This window comes from Chiloscyllium punctatum, chromosome 9, assembly GCF_047496795.1.
Source record: "Chiloscyllium punctatum isolate Juve2018m chromosome 9, sChiPun1.3, whole genome shotgun sequence".
Classification (NCBI taxonomy): Eukaryota; Metazoa; Chordata; class Chondrichthyes; order Orectolobiformes; family Hemiscylliidae; genus Chiloscyllium; species Chiloscyllium punctatum.
The window spans coordinates 28,191,122-28,212,050 of record NC_092747.1 but is presented as its reverse complement, the minus strand read 5'-3'; the positions used below and the strand labels follow the sequence as shown (position 1 = coordinate 28,212,050).

The window sequence follows — 20,929 nt, the reverse complement described above, 5'->3', positions numbered from 1 at the left end:
ATTGAACATTTACTATTTTAGTCTTGATAGAATTTAGTTTTTGATATTAATCTCACTGTAAATCTTCCAAGAAATAAGTTTTTAATCCACAAAGACTGGAGCTGGAAGCCATTATTAAGCAAATTACAACATTCAATTATCTCAGCTTTGACCTAAATGGACATATGGTCAGGCTTATGAAGGTAATCACTCATTAATTTGCTGAAAAAACTTTCTGGGGCCTTTGTAAGCCTTAGTACTAGAGCTAGATCAGCCTCAGTGGGTGTGGGTTTTGCTAATCTTATTGATGACATATTTAGTGGATTTGTCAGCATAGTTCAGGCACATTCTCCCACATATATCCAAACTGTAATAATCAAAATGTAAGGTTGTGTGGAAGGTCAAATCACCAACCTGCTTTTTGGGATTTCTAAGAGCTTTCCACCCTGCTTCCCCAACTCAAAACAAATTGAGAGTCTCTAGGTATCACCATACACCAACAAAAAGTTTAGGCCTCCTGATCATGCACAGCGCATTTCTATGCTAGCTTTTGATCTATTAAGATTATAATTCAGAATAATCAAATTATACTTTCTAATATAAGAAAACCAATGTGGAAAAAAGTTCCCTTTTACATATTTTCAAATTGTCGTGGGGTGATATATAAATATATGCTGACGACTTTGTTAATATTTATGATTTAAAGTAGATAGAGTGCAGATGCTATTTACATGATAACCGTAATAATAATGGAAGAATCAAAATACCTATTTCATGCATACAACATGACTCAAAGAATACAAACAGTGACAATCTGTTCAATAAGCCGAAGTGTTCTACTGCAAATGGAAAGAATTGTCTGACCTGTTGTCAGAGAACATTTATAATCATTTCAAAACATCCTACCGGTCTTTTACAGACAGCTAACCCAGAAAACAGAGACAAGTATGTAAAGGTGCATTTAAACTACATTATTACTACTTATCATCAAACCTATAGTTACAGTGCAAATGTTGCCCAAATTCAGTAACCTGGTCTGATCAGATATCAGATTGAAACAACAGTGGCGTCTCATTTGCCTCATTTCAGAGTCAGTTTAGAATTTCACACTCAATTTACACTAACCTTCTATTGGTGTTTAACTTGCATTCAATGCAAAATCTCTCATTAAAGTTTAGAACTTTTGTTAGGCCACAGCTGGAGTATTGTGTACAATTCTGGTCACTGCACTATAGGAAGGATGTGATTGCACTGGAGGTAATGCAGGGGAGATTCAACCAGGATGTTGCCTGGCATGAAGCAGTTTAGTTATGGAGAGAGGCTGGATAACTTTGCTCTAAAGAAAATAACCTGAAGACAGAGAGAAGACCTGATTAAAGAGTATGAGGGACACTGACAGAGTGAACACAAAGCATCTGTTCCCCATAGGTGAAGAATCGATAATAAACGAGCATAATTTTAAGTTGAAAGGCAGGAGGTCTAGAGGGGATTTGAAGAAAACAGTTTTCACCTGGACAATTCTCAGAATCTGGAATGCATTGCTTGGCAGAGTAGTTAAAGCAAGAAACCTCACAATCTTTAAAAAGGTACTTGGATGTTGTTAAATTCAAGGCTATGGGCCAAATGTTGGAAAGTGGGAGTAGTATAAATTTGGAGTAATTTCCAGTTGATGCACACTCAATGGGTTCAAAAGCCTCTTCTGTCCTGAAAGATTCTATGGATACTTACTGATCTTCGAGCAGTGAATAAAACACCCTATAGCTCCTTCCAACCTTTCCTCCAAGCAACGTCAGAACACTGAAACCTCAATATCTACCATGAAGTCAACCACTGTAACAATGCTCAACACCGAACTTCAATTTCTCACAATTCGGTTGTAAGTTTTTCTCAAGGTCAGGTTAGGCACAATTTTTCAACTCAGGCAGGTACTCCATCTGCTAGGAGCAGACATCAGAGGAACCAAACATAATTTCATTTCATTTTATGGTTGGAAAATCATCCAATAGCAGAGAAAATTACTTTTAGTAGTCCGGCTAAAATAAACTTGCAGGTTGACAGAAATTCACTGAGCTATTCCACAAGAAGTCAGATTTGATGGGCTGAATAGTCTCCTTCGATGCCATAAATGAATCTGACTCAGGTGAAAGATTAATACACAACAGTAACGAGAGACTGGTCATCGATTCACATATCCAATTTTTCATATTGCTAAATTTCTATGTCAGGTATTGCAATTATCACCTGCTGAAGAAACAGCAGGTACTACTGTGAATTGGGGAAGGGGGTGTAAGGGCATGGTCACAGGAAGCATTATTCTTGAGCTGGTAAAAACAATGACTGCAGATGCTGGAAACCAGATTCTGGATTAGTGGTGCTGGAAGAGCACAGCAGTTCAGGCAGCCTCCAAGTAGCTTCGAAATCGACGTTTCGGGCAAAAGCGCTTTTGCCCGAAACGTCGATTTCGAAGCTATTTGAATGCTGCCTGAACTGCTGTGCTCTTCCAGCACCACTAATCCATTATTCTTGAGCTGGCACAGCGCAGCCAAGACAAAAGTGACAAGACAGGTGCTTGACCCAAAAGGTGGCCCAAGATATGATGAAATGGAATGAAAAATAGATGGTCATATCCCTAAACAAAATAGATAATGAGAAACATTCTAAATGTTTAAGTTTATATCTCTACACAGACCAAAGCAAAAGTTGTTTCAGGGTAGACAATAACACATGGCACAAAAAACCGTAAACCTTAACAATTTTTTAAAAAAACCAAGCACACAAGCGCAATTCTTTACTGTGAGCAATGGCATGTGAAATTAAAAATTAAAGGAGCATGAAGCAAAAAAAGGCCATTGCAGCGCAATCAAGCCAACTTATCCATTGACCAGGCATTCCTCACCCTATCATGAGGTCATGCCTATAACAAATCCTCTGTAGAGCAAGAGCTTTCAAAAACTTCTGATCTTCAAAGCTAATTAAGCAAAAATACAGAACATTTATTTACACTTTGATATGACTGTAAAGCAACTGCTATCCTCACTTATTTCACCGTCTTTCGTACTAAACGTACCAGACTTTACAGTAATGAAAGAATTCTGTTGCTACTGGCATGGTGTAATGAGTAATCTATTCTACAACCCTGGCAGTGAAGACAGAAATCAATCACATTACATTGTAGTGCCCTTGAAAGCGACAGAAAAAAATGAGAGAACTGTTTTTTAAAATATATTAAATAGGAAAGTTTATATTTAGAAGCTTTACACAATGTCATAAATAATCTTTCAATTCCTCAGATTATGTATTCTAAGGTCAATTAACGTACCACAAGGGAGAATACTTCACTACCTCATGAGGATACAATGCAGCCATCGGGCAATGTAGTGTCCCTAACTGAGCCGGAGATCCAGGTTCAAAGCCCACACGTTCCAGAGGTGTATAATAACACTCCCGAACAAGTTGATTAAAAATATCTGCTATGCAGCCATTCTCCAAGTACGTATAGCAAAATTTTTCCCACCCTGCAATGATGTGGGCAATGGTGAAAAAGTTAGAAAAATACAGCAAGAATGAAAAATAAGTCAGAATCTTAACATCAAAAACAAATTTAAATGTTTACCTCAGAATTTTGCTTTTGAGCAGCAACTACTTTATTTCCATGGATTTGAATCTCTTTAATACACCAATCCATCTTCTTTATGTACCATTTCCCATTCAGACATTGGTTATGGAGAAAAACATTTGGTCTCTTTGGTGGCATAGTAGGCAGTGAAGGAAGTCTTCTAAGATTACAAAAGGGATCTTGATCAACTGGGTCAACGAGCCAAAAAAATGGCAGACTGAGTTCAATTTGGATAAGTGTGAGGTATTGCATTCTGTACAACAGGGGTAGGACTTATACAATTAATTGTAGGGCCCGGGTACTAGTATAGAATAGATGGACCTGGGGGGGGTTCAGGTACATATTCCTTTGAAGTTTGCATCACATATAGACAGCGTGGTTAAAAAGGGTTTAGCATGCTTGCCTTCGTTGCTCAGTCCTTTGAGGTTTAGGAGTTGGGAAGTCATGTTGTCATACAGGACATTGATGAGACTCCTTATGGAATACTGTGTCTGGTCGCCCTGTTACAGAAAAGATATTATTAAGCTAGAGAGGGTTCAGAAGAAATTTACTAGGATGTTGCAGATATGAAAGGTTTGAGTTACAAAGACAGACCGGATAGGCAGGGACTTTTTCCACTGGAGCATAGGAGGTTGAGAGGTGACTCTATAGAGGTTTATAAAATCATGAGGGGTATAGATAGGGTTAATAGTAAGTATCTTTTCTCTCGGATGGGGCCTTTCAAGACTAGGGGCCTTTTATATTTTTAAGGTGAGAGGAGAGAGATTTTTAAAAAGTCATGGGGACAATTTTTTATTTTTACACAGAGGTGGTTTGCAAGTGGAATGAACTTCCTGAGGAAATGGTGGATGTGGGCACAGTTACAACATTTTAAAAATGCTTAAGTAAGTACCATAATAGGAAAGATTTAGAGGGATATGGGGCAGGAGCAGGCATGTGGGTCTAATTTAGTTTGCAAACATGATCGGCATGGAAACAGACCCTTTGGTCCAACTCATCCGTGCCAACCAGATATCCTAAATTAAATCTAGTTCCATTTGTAGCACAAAGGGTCTGTTTCCATGCTGTATGACTATTGACTCTCACTCTGGATTAGTGGTGCTAGAAGAGCACAGCAGTTCAGGCAGCCTTACTGCTCCTTGGATGCTCCAGCACCACTAATCCAGAATCCGGTTTCCAGCATCTGCAGTCATTGTTTTTACCTTATTCACTCTGACTGTTGATTTGCTTTCTAATCTTGGTAAATCTTACTAAAAGGTATTCAAATTTCAAGATATTACCTCTGGTTGCTTTGAAACAATAGCAATCTCAGACTATTGAGTGTGATTTGCTTCACTGCTGCTTGTAGCAGTAGGTCTGCTTGTATCTGCCATACGGACAATTATTGTAGACAGGAATCATGTGTAGGATGCTGAGGAGATTTTGATTAGATTAGATTTCCTACATTCCGGAAACAGGCCCTTTGGCCCAATAAGTCCACATTGACCTTCTGAAGAATAACCCACCCAGACCCATTCCCCATATTTACCCCTGACTAATGTACTCAACACTATGGGCAATTTTAGCATTGCCAATTCACCTAACTTGCATAGCTTTGGCTTGTGGGAGGAAACCAAAGCACCCGGAGGAAACCCACGCAGATACGAGGAGAACATGCAAACTCCACACAGACAGTCGCCCAAGGCTGGAATTGAACTTGGGTCCCTGGCGCTGTGAGGTGGCAGTGCTAGCCACTGAGCCACCGTGCCACCCCATTTACTAGAATGGCACCGGAGACTAAAGTCTTTCAGTTACATGGTGAGGTTAGAGAAACTAGAACTATTCCTTTCAGGGGAAAGTAAGATTTAATGGAGTTTTAGATAGAGATTTAATGAATTTTTTTAAATAGTTTCTCATGTATTCTGGTTACTGAAATGTATCCACTAGAAACAAAATGGAAAAATTTGTCAAAAGAACTAGAGGCTACAGAAGGACCTTTTTAAAAAGGTGCATTGAGTCACATTACTGCCAGGACACTCGGCATTCACTCCATTCACACCACATTTAACATAGCTGTGCATCACTTAAGATGCTGCAAGCCAGAAAATGTCCCTCTAATATCACGACATAGCTCAGAAAAGGAGGTTAGCTGCTTGGTTTGCAGACAGAAACCTGGAGGTGCTGGTAGAGAGGAGGACAGTATTGACCAGGAAAGGAGGCCACACCAGCAGATCGAGCCAACCAGCTCAGTGTGGGGTTCTGAGGTACAACCCTGCAAGAAAGAGGTTAAAGATCTTCTGAATTCTGCAAGGATAAGTGTCATCTCATACACTTGGAGCCACCATTCTCACTAACGCTGCCACTGCGCACACACCTCACTAGGGCTCTTGGTACACTCTGTGAAGTGCCTTGTGACATTCTTCCATCTTAAACCCATTATATAATTGCAAGTTGTCTCTGAGGCCACACCCACAATTAGAAATAAATCAAGGATTTAAAGAGCCCATTAAAGTCATACAACGTAGGAGCAGAATTAGGCCAACTGACTCATCAGGTCCGCAATGCCATTCAATGAAAATCATGGCTGATCTGAGTGTTAGGATGCAGTTCACACTCTATCGCAACATTTGCTGCTTAAGAGCTCACAATTCCAAAATTGTATATCATGACCACACTCAAGATAGTGGCCCAGAGACTTTGGAAGACCCTGGCCTAAAAACAGGCAGACTATAATGACTGACTGTAGCACGTCTGTTATAACAATGCAGTACTTCATGTAAGAAACGTGACAGTTTGATCAAGTCACCCTCCACTTCAAGAATGAGCTGTGTATAAATAATCAACACAGTTCAAGATTTAACAACAACTTCCAGTTGTGTGGCAATTATATGAGACAGATTCCAAAGGCAGATGCCATACATGTCAGCAATATATGTCAATTGTTGAAGCCTCAAAAAAACTCCTTCAAAAATTAGACTAGTGTTCTACACCAAGTATAAAGATGCAGTGCAGCTTTGGGAGTGGGTAATCACCATTTTGAAATATCATCAGCTTCTGATGCAAAAAATTGACATATCTTAAACTCCCACATACCTCTGCAACATAGCCAATACTGCTTGCTCAATTCCTTTCATCCAGTTGGAAAGGACTTGCATATACAAAATGCATTTGTGGGGAGAAAAGGGAAACTGGCTACAAATGCAAGGATGGCATGCCGTGGTTGAAAAAGTAGCTCAACTTATATATTCAAAAACATGATTTTGAGACTGGCAATTGTGTCTTATATGCCACTATTACAGTGATATTGATTCTTTTTTCTAAAGCATCTGGATAAGATGGGATCAAAGGTTGGGATGATATGTCAATTCGGACAGCTATAAAGCAATCTTTGGAGCATTACTATCCCAATCCTACGGAAGGAGTTGTCTTCCACTGCTACTACAGTACAAATAGCCTTCTTGAAGGAATTTCGGCCTTAGTTTGCTCGGTTGCTTGAACTGGAGAACTGGATTAAACACCAGCCAGTTGTGCTATTACAATTACTTGAGAGGTGTTCTGGTTTCTTCCCACAGTCCAAAGATGTGCAGGTTAGGTAGATTGGCCATTCTAAATTGCCCTGTAGTGTCGAGAGTTGAGTGGGCTAGGTGGATTAGCCATGGGAAAGACAGGTTTACAGGGATAGGGCTGGTTTGGGGGGTTTCTGGGTGGGATGCTCTTCAGAAAGGTGACGTACACTCAATGAGCTGAATGGCCTGCTTTCACACTGTTGGGATTCTATGATTTAAACCCAATTTCCTTTGATCATATTCCCCACTCTCTCTCTCTCTCTCTCTCTTACACACACACACACACACACACAGACAGAATCATAGACACAGCTAAGGGATAAACTGAAAAAGAAAAAAAAACTGTAATTTGCCAGTTCAATTAAACACTTTCAAATCACGGATGTCAAGCCTTCATGCAATCCTTGGATAATTAGTTGTTCGCAGGCGCAACTCTTTACCTAATTTCAAAGTCACTGGTGAATACGGACAGTTCGATAGACTTCCAAGAGTATTTATTTATTTCTTACAGATTGTTATTCTTTTCTCAGAACAAATCTTTAGTTGGACAGAAACAAGGTGAAGAAATCCAGCAGCTTTCAATAGGAGTCAAATCAGGTTTACCCCTTCTTTTCTCTTTTTTAAAAATCAATATTCTCTGTGGTTGGCTGGTTAATATCTGATTGACGAACTGAATATCCAACCAGTTGCCAGATCTGTGCATGGAAATATACATTGTCGAATAGATGAGTATTCGTTAATTTAGTAAATTGCATTATCTTCCAGGCCACTCACCAAACATCTGCACTTAGTTTTCTACTTTTTTTTAAGAAAAGAACATGCAGCTTTTGAAAATTCAACAGCCTTAACCTTGGCTTACAATTCCATCAAAAAAAAGGAGAAAAAAAGAAAAGAAAAATAGTGAGGGTATCTACAAAGCACGGAATGAAGACTATGGTAAGTCTGTGATATTACAAGAATGTAAATAATTAATGCTGTTAATAAACTTCAAGACATCTGCACAACAAGAACCTGGTCTTTGAGGTATTCATTGAAAGCTAACATTTTGGGCAGCCCTCAGATCATATCATATTGACAGTGCTATTTGATTGCAGAGACTGAGTCAATTGAAGCAATAGTGGAAGGGAGGCTTTTTCACCTCAAACAGACAAGAAACTGATTTTAAAACTTCTCTGATTTCACTTTCCATTGAAGTCAATGAAAACTAAAGATGAGGAAACAAATTTGTTGATTAAAACAAATCAATGGATCTGATCCCATAACCTATACCGTTGGACTGGCTGCATTTGTTTAAAAAACCCTGCAAAGACAAACCTTATTTTCATAGCTACTATAGAAATGCCATTCATGGAAGATAGAAGAGCAAGACAACTAACATCAATTCTGATGTTAGGAATTTTTTGTAAAAAACACTACCACCTTCTTTAATGGATCATTAGTTACTATCTGCAAGAGATTCAGAAAAAGACTCTACAAAAGTGCAAAGTCTGCAATACCTGTTAAAGGGATCGAGCTTCATTAAGCCAAATATCTTTTTTCTCATTTCCTACTCTATCATTCCACATACTGACAGCAGTTTAGTAGATAGGGAAAAATAATGAATTAGGTTTGACTTTAAAAAAAAAATGTTTTCACAGGACTACAAACAGTAGACATTTGACCATGTTCCTGCAATATTGCTGGCCAAGCCTTTCATTGTCCATTTATTTTTCTAATGTGCCATTATGAAGAAATAACAGACTTTTTTTAACCTGATCAGCTATTTTTAAAACTGGTGACTCCCTGATTAACCCTACCAGTCTAACTCTACAACTTGTGGCACTTCACCTGGTAGTAGCTTATTGTTGGAGCAGTAAGCTGCTTTCTTAGTCTTGAATCAACTCAGTAAAGTTATAACCTACAACTTACACATTTTGTTCCAGTACATGTGACAACAGCAGCTAAGTGAACACACACACACACACACAAGCAACTGAATGCAAGTAAACATAAAAATGCAAAATAATTGAGAAAGAATTTTAAAAAACAGAAAATCTGTGAGGACATAAAGATAATAAGCTGAAAAGTCAAGACTTTGGCTCCTGGTGTCTGAACTAGTGGTACTATACAGAACATAAATTGGCAATCTTGTATTACCGGTAGTCTTAAGCAATAACACCGGTAGGAAACACTACTGAAAACCTGACTTAAGTTAGAGTTGATTATTTCCAAAAATATAAACTGTGAATGCACCCCACTATATAACTTCCTATCCCACTTAAGCTTACAATCCTGCTATGTAAAGAAGATCTTACAAGTACAATTTCATTATAGGTTGCTAATCCATTATTAAATCTATTATCTACTGGGCCTGAACTCTTGTAGTCACAAACTTCACTTGCATAAGTTTATGAGGTTAATTTATTGAATCAGTTGACCTTGCTGATTTAAATTATTTTCTAACCATAAAAATATTTGCCCTGCAAAAATAATTTGATTATTTTAAAAATGCACACTCCTGGCTCAAGAAAGCAATAATTTGCTCAGCTGAAAGATCATTTTCACCATCTCTTACTCTACCTTAGTAGTACCTAGGAGATTAAATAATACATTGCAACTGGTTGATGAGATTATGATGATTTTGGAAGAAACCTAGGTCATCTAACAATATCCATCACACAACAATACATAGCTTAAGGTGAAATATAATTGTTAGCATACCAGCTCAAGCTTTCAACCTTCAAGTTGGTTAAATAATAATAAAGAAAACAAATGAAAGTACCCAGTATGAGTAATATAAATTAACAAGGCACTTCAGAGTTGCAATTGAATATGAATTCAAATTATAAATATTTATTTGCCTTTTACCTCCCTCCAGCATTCTTAAACTTCTTCTCTGGCAGCATCAACCTTTCAACGCTGGCTATTCTTGCCATTAGCGTGCAAGCACTCCTCCCAGCAGATTGTCTTCCACGATAGCATTGCAGATTTTAAAAAATTCAAAATTCACCTGACACTGCAAAAGTCAGCGTCATAAGGCAAGATTTGGAAAAGGAAAACTGATCAATTATTTCATACTTTGCTTGGGAATGCAAAGGATTACCACTGTGTCCTGAACATGATCATTAACTCAACAAAGACCTCGGACATTCCAAATGTGTATGACTAAACACAACAGCAGATGCAGGATTCATCTGTCTAGCCACTTGATTAACACACAGTTAACCATTTTCAACTTAAAACACTGAATGAATTTGAAAATCACAGGTTGCAGGCAGGGACCCAACAAATTTGTGCATTTTCAGTCCTGATGTACATTCACAAACTAATGAACAGTGTACAGTGTGTTACAGCAAGTGAAATAATGGGAAGTTAAAAAGCAAGGAAAAAAATACTTTTAAACTAAAAACAAAGAACCGTGGATACTGTAAATCAGAAACAAAAACAAAATACTGCAAAACTCAGCAGATCTGACAGTATCTGTAAAGAGAAAAACAGAGTTAACATTTCAAGTCCAGTGATCCTTTGTCTCTTCATAGATGCTGAGTTTCTCCAATATTTTGAAAGTATTGCCTAACCAGAATTAGGTTTTTATTATTGCTTTGCAATATTATTTCAGAAAGGATTTTTTTTTGAGTCTGACATTCCTAGTGGCTCATTAGCCAATTGAGAAAGAATTGCAGAACACAGCAATTAAGAATATATTTCTATTTGCATTGAATGTTCTTCAGAGAAGGAAACTGCTGAACTTACCAGGTTTGGCCGACATGATTCCAGATCTACAGCAATATAATTGACTCTTAACTGCCCTCTGGGCTATTAAAAATGGACAATAAATGCTGGCCTAGCTAGTGATGCCCACATCCTGTAAATGAATTTACAAAAATCTCCTCTTGCAGTAGCTAGTGTTACACCTACAATTTAGTGGTTAAAGCATCCATCTGTGCCAGGAGATTGGCTCAGATAGAAAATGAGTTTTTAAAAACCTCAAAAAACATTCACAAAAAACTGCTCCAACTCTCTGTGTAGGTACATTAGCTAGTTCAGCACTGAGGAGACATACATCAGGAATTATATGAAGGCCCCATACATAGTTGTCACATCACGAGACTTCTATTTGTCTACCTAAGCATGGACTCTCATGAAACTTCAGCTGGCAGATCAGCAGAAAGAATGGAGCCATAATCTGTGGTCCAATTTTCATGATTACACCATTCCAATCCAACCTGAAAACAGAATTGAAACCTAAGCTCCTCCCCATGATAATTAAAATTTTTGAAAATTACCCTCCTAATAGAGTCATAGAATGATAGAGACGTACAGCATGGAAACAGACTCTTCGGTCAAACTCGTCCATGCTGACCAGATATCCCAACCCAATCTAGTCCTACCTGCCAGCACCTGGCCTATATCCCTTCAAACCCTTCCTATTCATATACCCATCCAGGTGTCTTTTAAATGTTGCAATTATACTAGCCTCCACTACTTTCTCTAGCAGCCCATTTCACACACACACCACCATGTGTGTGAAAACGTTGCCCCTTAGGCCTTTTTCAGATCTTTCCCCTCTCACTCTAAACCTATGCCTCTAGTTCTGGACTTCCCGACCCCAGGGAAAAGACTTTGTCTATTTACCCTATCCATACTCCTCATGATTTTATAAACCTCTATAAGCCTCCGACGCTCCAGGGAAAACAGCCCCAGTGTGTTCAACCTCTTCCTGTAGCTCAAATCCTCCAACCCTGGCAACATCTTTGTAAATCTTTTCTGAACCCTTTCAAGTTACACAACATCCTTTCAATAGGAAGGAGACCAGAATTACACACAATATTCCAACAGTGGCCTAACCAATGTCCTGTACAGCCGCAACATGACCTCCCAACTCCTGTACTCAATACTCTGACCAATAAAGGAAAGCATACCAAACACCTTCTTCACTATCCTATCTACCTGCGACTCCACTTTCAAGGAGCTAGGAACCTGCACTCCAAGGTCTCTTTGCTCAGCAACGCTCCATAGAACCTTACCATTTAAGTGTATAAGTTCTACAAAGATTTGCTTTCCCAAAATGCAGCATCTTGCATTTATCTAAATTAAACTCCATCTGCCACTCAGCCCATTGGCCCATCTGATCAAGATCCCGTTGTAATCCGAGGTAATCTTCTTCACTGTCCACTACATCTCCAATTTTGGTGTTATCTGCACACTTACTAACTATACTAATCCTTTTGTTAAAATACAGAAAACAAATGTAATCACAGCAAATCTCAGAAATATCTGGCACTGTTACATAATTTGCATTTTTCTTTGCAGTAGAATTGTAACATGACCGCTTAAATGTAACCTGGAACCAAAATAAAAAGAACAAAATGCTGTGGATGTTTAAATAGAAACATCTAATGCGAAATAATTCAGCTTCAGGCAACACCTGTGGAAAGAGGAAGAGTTCATTTTTCAGATCGATGATTTTTCATCAGAAAGGTTCATCCCACAGTTGGCAGCTGAAGGTTTCTGAGTGGGGTGGGACTGATGTTTGCCCTGCTCATTTGAAACTAATTGTTGGGTGCCTTTCTTCAGTATGTGTCAGACCTCTAGTTTACAACTATAACCATTAGGCTTCCATATGCTCAAGTTACAACCTAGAATCTGCAGACACACGCTTAGCTGAAACCGCGACAACACCTACATATCACAAGATCAACCTCAGATGCCAAATCATCATGCATCTGAAATATTGTAAATAAAACAGGTGGGGCCTTAACATTGTTCAGTCTTAATGTGGTCCTTTTTAAACTTTTGTTTAAACACTTTGTCATCAAATAGATGGGATTATGTTCCTCAGTATGAAAAGCTCATGCCATGGAGACGAATCCATTCATTATAATCTTAGCCCAGAATTTGCTGCCAAAATAATGTCAAGCATACTGATGCTTGTTGTTCTTAGTGCAAACCATTCAGCAACTTGTGGTGGATAAAAGGCACCACGTGAATAGCAAACATCCCATGTTCCAGGACAATGTATGTTGCTCCGCTTTAAGGTGTTGCAAAAATGGCAACTCAATTGCTGATTTGCTCATGAAATTTGAAATCAATTTCCAGCAGAAAGCTAGAGCTGGTACTTAACTGCATGAACATACTTCAAACAGTGCGGTAACAGTTAAATTAATCAACCTCTCCCACACAGAGAATTATTTATATTGTTAAGTGTCAGCCCTGATCGTTAAACTAACTTCAATTTAACTTTTATATTGTACTACTTTTCTGATTTTTATCTCTTTTTTTCTCTCCTCTTCCTCTTTTTTTTTTGCATATGGTCTGATTCACCATCTTGTCTCAATTATTTTTCAATCCTTATATCTTATTGGTTGAGATGGTCCTGTCATTCGCTAAGGTTCCATTAGCCCAGTTTTGTTCTTGCTGCTCTAATTTCGTCACATTCCATGCAACTTACAGGGTAAAACGTTTGAGATGAAGAACATCATGAAGTCTAACCAAAGACATGCTGCAGCAAAATCTAAGCAACGTCTCTCATAACACCACTATGGTTGTCAGACTATACGAATGATCTCAGAATTGTCAAAATCACTCAAAACAACAACAAAGTTTTAGTTTGCAAATACCAATGTTTATATTCCTATGTTTACATAGGATGGCATAATGGCTCAGTGGTTAGCATTACTGCCTTACAGCATCAGGGTTCAATTCCACCCTTGGGTGACTGTGTGTGGAGTTTGCACATTCGCCCCAAGTCTGCGTGGATTTCAACTAGGTGTTACTGTTTCCTCCCACAGTCCAAAGCAGTGTAAGCTAGGAGGATTGGAGATGCTAAATTAACCATAGTGTTTGGGGATGCATGGGCTAGGTGGATTCACCATGGGAAATCCAGAGTTACAGGGATAGTATAGCGAGATGGGTCTGGGTGGGATGCTCTTCCGAGGGTCGGTGTGGACCCTTTGGGCTGATTGGCCTGTCTCCACACTGCAGGGACTCAATTTATAATTGTTGCCTTAACAATTGTGAAATATACAAGTTTTTTAAAATGTTGCCATGCAACTTTTTTTTAAGAAACTTACTATGGAGTGGATTGTATATATCATGCATTCTGAATTAAACCAGCTTGGTAGCTCAGCAATCAAATAATGGAACCCTGCTTCTAACAGAATTGTGAAAGTGACCGAGTTCCTAATCTTAACCATTTAATAACGTACTAAGCAAAATGCAGGCCCATTAAAAATAGCAAAAAAAAGAGCAAAATATTATGTTGCATGTTATTATGTTATGTTATTATGTTATTTTTAAATGCCATTGCCATTATTGTAAAAACAAAGTTAGTGCAAACAGACTCAAGGTACCCAGGTTCTTCCTGGCTCAGTACATTCTGTTGCGAGAGTTGATGCTGGAGTGTGACGTGATACGTGAGCTGTAAGTTTGGCGTTGCCTGCTAACTACTCAAACTCATCAGGGTTCCTTCGGAACATTAATCATTTTTATGCACACAATGTTCCAATATGCAATAACTGAAAATATAATGGAGATTAATTTTCAATGCATTTTTCCCTACCCTAAACAAACTAAATGTCACATTTACTCTGAATTTGCATAGGTGATTTGACACGCGGAATGTGAGTTGGGGGGGGGGGGGGGGGGGGGGGGGTGGTGGTGGTGGTGGTGGAGGAGGAGAGGGAGAGTGGTAGAGAGAGAGCTGCAGAGAGAAAGAGCGAGAAAAAGAGAGAGAGAGAGAGAGAGAGAGAAAGGGAGGGAGGGAGAAGAGGGAAAGAGAGGGAGGTAGAGAGGGACAGAAAGAGAGGTATAGGGGGACAGAGAGAGAGGTCGAGAGAGGGAGGAGGAGAGGGAGAGAGAGAGAGAGAGAGAGAGAGAGAGAGAGAGAGAGAGAGAGAGGAAGAGAGAGAGGGAGGGTGAAGAGATGGAGAGGTATGTAGAGAGAGAGGGAGAGGGAGGGAGAGGGAGAGAGAGGGAGAGAGAGGGAGAGAGAGGGAGAGACACACACACACACACACACACACACACAAAGAGAAAGACAGAAACAGAGAGACATACAGAGGGTGAGAGATAGTGCAAGAGGGAGAGACAGCCAGAAGAGTATGCACGTGCAAGTGTCACACAAAACGAGGCATCAAATCAGTGTACGATATCAAGCAAAAAGGAGATAGAGTGAGGGAAAAGATTTTACCCCTTTGCTTCTCAAAGATCTGTCTACTTTTGGTTTAAAAATCTGTGTTAAATGTGCAACACCATATTTTTTTAATCCCTAGTTCTAGGTTCTTCCACAAGAGGAAGCATCCTTTCCACATGCACTCTGGGAAGACCCTTGAAAATATCACATGTTTCAATCAAGCCACCTTTCACTCTTTTAAATTCCAGTGGATACAAGCAAAGCTTGTTCAATCTTTCCTCATAAGAAGACCTGTCCGTTCCAGGTATTAGTCTGGTAAAACATCTCTGAATTGCTTTCAATACATTTGCATCTTTCCTTAAATACAGAGACCAATAATTATACAATATTACAGTTGGGATCTCATTCGTGCCGTGTAAATGAAGTGTGACCTCCCTAATTTTGTAATCTATTCTCCTCACACCATTGGCTTCCCTAAATACTTGTTGTACCTGCATACTAACCTTGTGTCATTGATGCAACAGGACACTGAAATCCCTCTGCACCTCAGAGTTCTACAGCCACTCACGATTTTGATGATATGTGTCTTTTTTTATTATTCGTGCCAAACTGCATGAGGAAAAAGATAAGAAGGGAGGCAGAGAGAAAGTGAGAGAAGAAGAAGAATGGGAAAAGCAGGGATCAAGACTTGCGCTAAAAAGCATCTTTCTACAGTGAACTAAGTATCTTCTGAAGAGTAATCAATCCTATAATGGAGGAGCTCTTCTATCCCATTCAAGGCCATTGCTCAAATAACCCAATTGATATTTTAGCACGGCTTTGATTTGACGTGAGTCTACAAATCATCTTGGTTCCCGTGCTACTAACCCTGTATAAATTACATTGCAGTTATTTACTTCACAGTAATCCTGCAGACAGTAAAACATACCATTAATCCCTATGAAATAGCTGAGACAGCCCCACTTCAGGTACTTTTCTCAGAACTTCGAAAGCCCACCGCACCTTGACTTATTTCTTATTGTCTATGGTTAGGCCAAATGTTCCCTCATTCCTGAAGAAGGGCTTATGCCCGAAACTTCGGTTCTCCTGCTCTTTGGATGCTGCCTGACCTGCTGCACTTTTCCAGCAACACATGTTTCAGCTCCAAATGTTCCCTCAGGAAAGATCCACAATCAAGTTATCTTTGTGCAAATCAAGATCTATGGGTATCATCAGGTCCAACAGATATTGTCACAAATTAGAACTTTCAAGTTTGTATATATGCAGTTGTTTATACATTAAAACAGGACTGTTTTATCTACCTTAAAATGTAAACCGCAAAGACCTCACAATGCTCAGTGCCTTCAGTTCGTCAGAATTCCTCCATTTCCAAGGGCCATTGTAATATAAATAGAGCTTAAAATGTCTCAGACCCACCACATACTCCCGTCCATGAATGGTAACTTTCGAATTTAAAAAAATATTTTGGCTCAAGCAACAGGAAAGAGGGTGGTGAAAACACACTGTAGATTTGATGTCAACTGATATAAACTTTCTAGGGACTAAGGTGACCTTTATCAAGAGTTTTTTTTAAATGTTTGCTGGAAATAATTTCCATATACCTACATGAAGATAGGTTCTGCAGTTTTCCAAAGCCCATGCTAAGAACTGTGTCTGTAGCAGACCCATTTGTTGAATACTTAGCAAAGCAAAGATTTTATCTCATGCTGTATCTAGGCAAGTATGGTTTAGGTTAATGTTTACCTACCTGACAATAACTCCATTTTGAAATCAGTCAACATGACGTACTTTGTGACTTGAGTTGGCATTAGATGCTGTATTCTATATTTTTAAATTTAAAGTTATTTTTGGTCAGAACACTTTGCTATTTCTTTTTCTTTATTCTTTAATGGGATGCGGGAGTCACTGGAAAGGCCAATGTATGTTGTTCATTCCTAACTGCTCTTGGACTGAGCAGCTTGCTTGACCATTGCACATTGTTGTGGGTCTGGAGTCACATGTAGGGAAGATGGGCAAGGAGGACAAATTTCCTTCACTATAGGAGGACATCAGTGAACACGGGGTCGTTTAAAAGAAAAAAGGCAATAGTTGCTTTAAGTTACTTTCTTAAATTACAGATTTTTATTAATTGAATTTAAATTTCATCAGCTGCTGAAAGTGACATTACCACTAAACCACTATCTCCCTCTGTTGTTTGAATTGTTGAGTTGTTAAATAATTATAAAGTATCAAAGAAAAACTGTATACTTTTATAAAATCATTAAGCCACACTTTATAAAAGTTTGGATAGCGACCCCAAAAGCCATTTTTACCAAAATAATTAAGTAAAAGCTTAATCTCATACAACAACCTTGAAGGCTCATTGCATTCCTTCATTAAGATCGCTATTAGTAGCATATTGTTTATGTTACCGGACTCAGAGCAAAAAAAGTTGAAGAAAGTCATTTTGTCAAAACTTTTCGTTTTGCACAGGACTATTTGTGAAAAATACCTTTACAAAAAGCTTCGACAAAATATGACTTTTTCAGCAATATTGTAGTTCTGCACTATCAAACAACCATTTGTAATTCAAAGAACTTGAGTTTCCAACCCAAGAATCTGAATCCAATCTGTAAATTTAAAAGTGTTTCTAAGAAAAACTGGATTGCTAAAGATTATCAACTGGCTCAGATTTTTTGTGCAAGAACCTCTGGTTGTCACCTGCATTACAGTTGATTTCAGTCCCATACCAACATGTTTAACTCCCAAGTGTTCATTTAATAAGAGTAAATGAAGGGTCAGCAATAAAGTTCAGCTCTGCCAACGGCACCAGAGAACAAATTTAGAAATGTATTGTGTTGATCATAGCATAACCTATATTTTAATTTTACTATCATCACATATAACAAAATGAAATGTCAATATTTACCAATAGACTAGTCTGACTATCCAGTTGAATTTCAAGAAAAAGCAATATTTAATGCCACATTTGCTATTGGTTGCCTAAAATGTTGTCATGAAGAAGGAATACGTAATGTATGTTCACAGTTCCATGTAAAGAATGATTTATTCAATACATTTTTTCTCAGTACTCCTTTAATAAACTGGATATTTCAAAAAGCATTAATGTCTGTTAAATTATGTCACAGGAGAACTTATCAGGTCTAATATTATGCAACACCGTTACCTCACAGTTACATTTCCACCCCTCCCATTAATCATTGTTCAAATTGACCATTCCAGACTCTGTGTTGCCAAAGTACAACAATTCTAATGGCCACGATTTGATAACTTTGTACAACTGCATTAAACAGTCAGGCTCCCTTGACCTCTTCATTGCATTCAATACTGTCAATCATTGTCTCTGCTCTCCAGTCTACCTCCATAAAACTATTTTTTTCTATTTTCATTCAAATGTGCTGCAAAGGCTTAAAACCGTTCTCGATGGATTCACCTTTTCACTCAGCAAGCCATCTCTAATGAATCATACAGCTCCAACTGTGATTGAAGTTTGACTTCATCCAGACTAAGGGAATCTACTTGACTGGCAGCCCATCTACCTCCTTAACTATTCATTCTCTTCACTACCAGCACACCTGGGTTACGATATGCACCATCTATAAAATGCACTGCAACAACTTGCCAAAATTCCTTCAACAACTGCTTCTGAACTCCCAAAATCTACCATCTAGAACGACAAGGACAAGGGCAGTTGCTACATGGAAACACCACCAACTTCAGCTGCCCAAGACTGAACATCATTTTGACTTAGCTGTCAGCACTATCACTGGGTCAAAATCCTAGAACACGCTACCCAACAGTAGTGACTATACCTACATCAACAGAAACATGATTCATCATCTCCTTTTTGTGGGTAATTAAGGTTGGGTTATAAAAGCTGGCCTTACCAGCAATGCCAGTGTCTTGTGAATGAATAAAAAACAGTGGTATAATTCAAGAAAGAGTGTGTTAGTGCCATCATTCAAACACTGGATTTGTATCTACATATTTATAATTGAAACCCAAATTCACTTCACCTTCTGCATTCAATTCCAAAGCTTTTGTTTCTTATCTCTACTGCCACAATTTAACCATTACATCCCACCCTCTGAAATGCATAGAATCATAGAAAATAGGAACAAGGTTAGGCCATTTGGTACTTCAAGCCTGCTCTACCATTCATGGCTGATCATCCAGCTCACTAGCCTGTTTCTGCTTTCCTCCCTTATCCTGTGACCCCTTTAGCTCGAAAAGCCATATCCAACTCCTTCTTGAAATCACACAATGTTTTGGTCTTGACTGCTTGCAGTGGTAGTGAACTGCACAGGCTCATCACTCTCTGGGTGAAGAAATTTCTCTTAGTTTCAGTCCTAAATGGTTTACCCCATATCCCTTCCTAAAACCCACCAGTGTATCACCTTTCATGCTTACAAAAAGCTTCCCTCAAAATTCTTCTAATTAACGGGGTTTGAACATTCTTTGGCCCAATCTATTTTCAATTTTCTTCCTACATATTTTAAGACATTTTCTGCATGCTTTCTGCTAAATCACAAACCTGTCTTTTCTTCTTACAAATACCAACAAACTACAGTCTTTGTTTTCATACAACATACAATTAATGTAGTGCCCTGGAGAGTATTGTGGAACAGAGACACTTAGGGGTGCAGATACCTAATTCTTTGAAATTTGCATCACAGGTGGACACATTGGCGAAGAAGGTGTTTATCACGTTTGTCTTCATTGCTCAGACCTCGGATTATGGGAGTTGGGACATCATGTTGAGGCTGTACAAGACGTAGGTGAGCCTTCTTTTGGAGTACTGTGTGCAGTTCTGGTTGCCTTGTTATAAGAAGGGTATTATTAAACTGGAAGGCATTCAGAAAAGATTTTCCAGCATATTGCAAGGAATGGAGAGTTTGAGTTATAAAAATATGCTCGAGGGGCTGGGACTTATTTCACTGGAGCATAGAAGATTGAGGGGTGACATCATGGAGGTTTATAAAATTGTGAGGGGCATAGATAAAGAGAACAGTAAAGGTCTTTTCCCTAAAGTGGGGGAGTTTAAAACTAGAGGGCATATTTTTAAGTTGAGAGGAGAGAGATTTAAAAAAGGCATGAGGGGGCTTTTTTTTTTACACGAAGTGGTTAGTGTGTGCAATGAACTGCCAGAGGAAGTGAATTTGAATTAGCTATGTTGTCACATGCACTCAAAGGAGTACAGTGAAACGTTTAAAAGTCGCCACTTACAGCGCCATCTTAGGTATAATCTCCCGAGGTGTACAGAGTCTTCAGTACAAGTTCTTAGGAAAAGGAAAATTGAAACATAAAAAAAGTCGAGCATTACAATTCATGAATGTTAATTAGAAAAAATAGAGAAATAAAAAGTTCAGAATAACAATCTTCCAACCCAGTCCATGCTGGCACTTTGCCTCCAATCCATGTTGGGCCCTGGATCATCCTTAGGCCAGGGGTCCACACTGAAGCTACACTAGCCTGAAAGACTGCCAGCGGCTGCTGAGAGTGCGTCAAGTCGAAACAGGAGGAAGCCATGTTGGGCCATGGTCGATGCAAGTACAGTTACGTTTAAAGACTTTTGGATAAGAACAATAATTGGGCAGGTTCGGGGTTATATAGGCCAAATGCAGGCAGGTGGGACTAGTTTAGTTTGGGAACATGGTCGGCTGGGATTAGTTGGAC

General features: G+C 38.8%; 1 protein-coding gene across 9 annotated transcripts in view; it reads right to left on the bottom strand.

Annotated features, from left to right (window-relative positions):
- The window catches only part of LOC140481236 (F-box-like/WD repeat-containing protein TBL1X), a 411,567-nt gene that overhangs the window by 274,339 nt on the left and 116,299 nt on the right, over nt 1-20,929 (bottom strand). The window contains exon 4 of one of the 9 annotated variants that reach the window (XM_072577109.1): nt 20,480-20,532. The exons of the other annotated variants lie outside the window; for them this stretch is intronic. The gene's annotated coding sequence lies outside the window, so the exon portion shown is untranslated. The remainder of the gene's footprint in view (nt 1-20,479; nt 20,533-20,929) is intronic. 9 annotated transcript variants of the gene reach the window in all.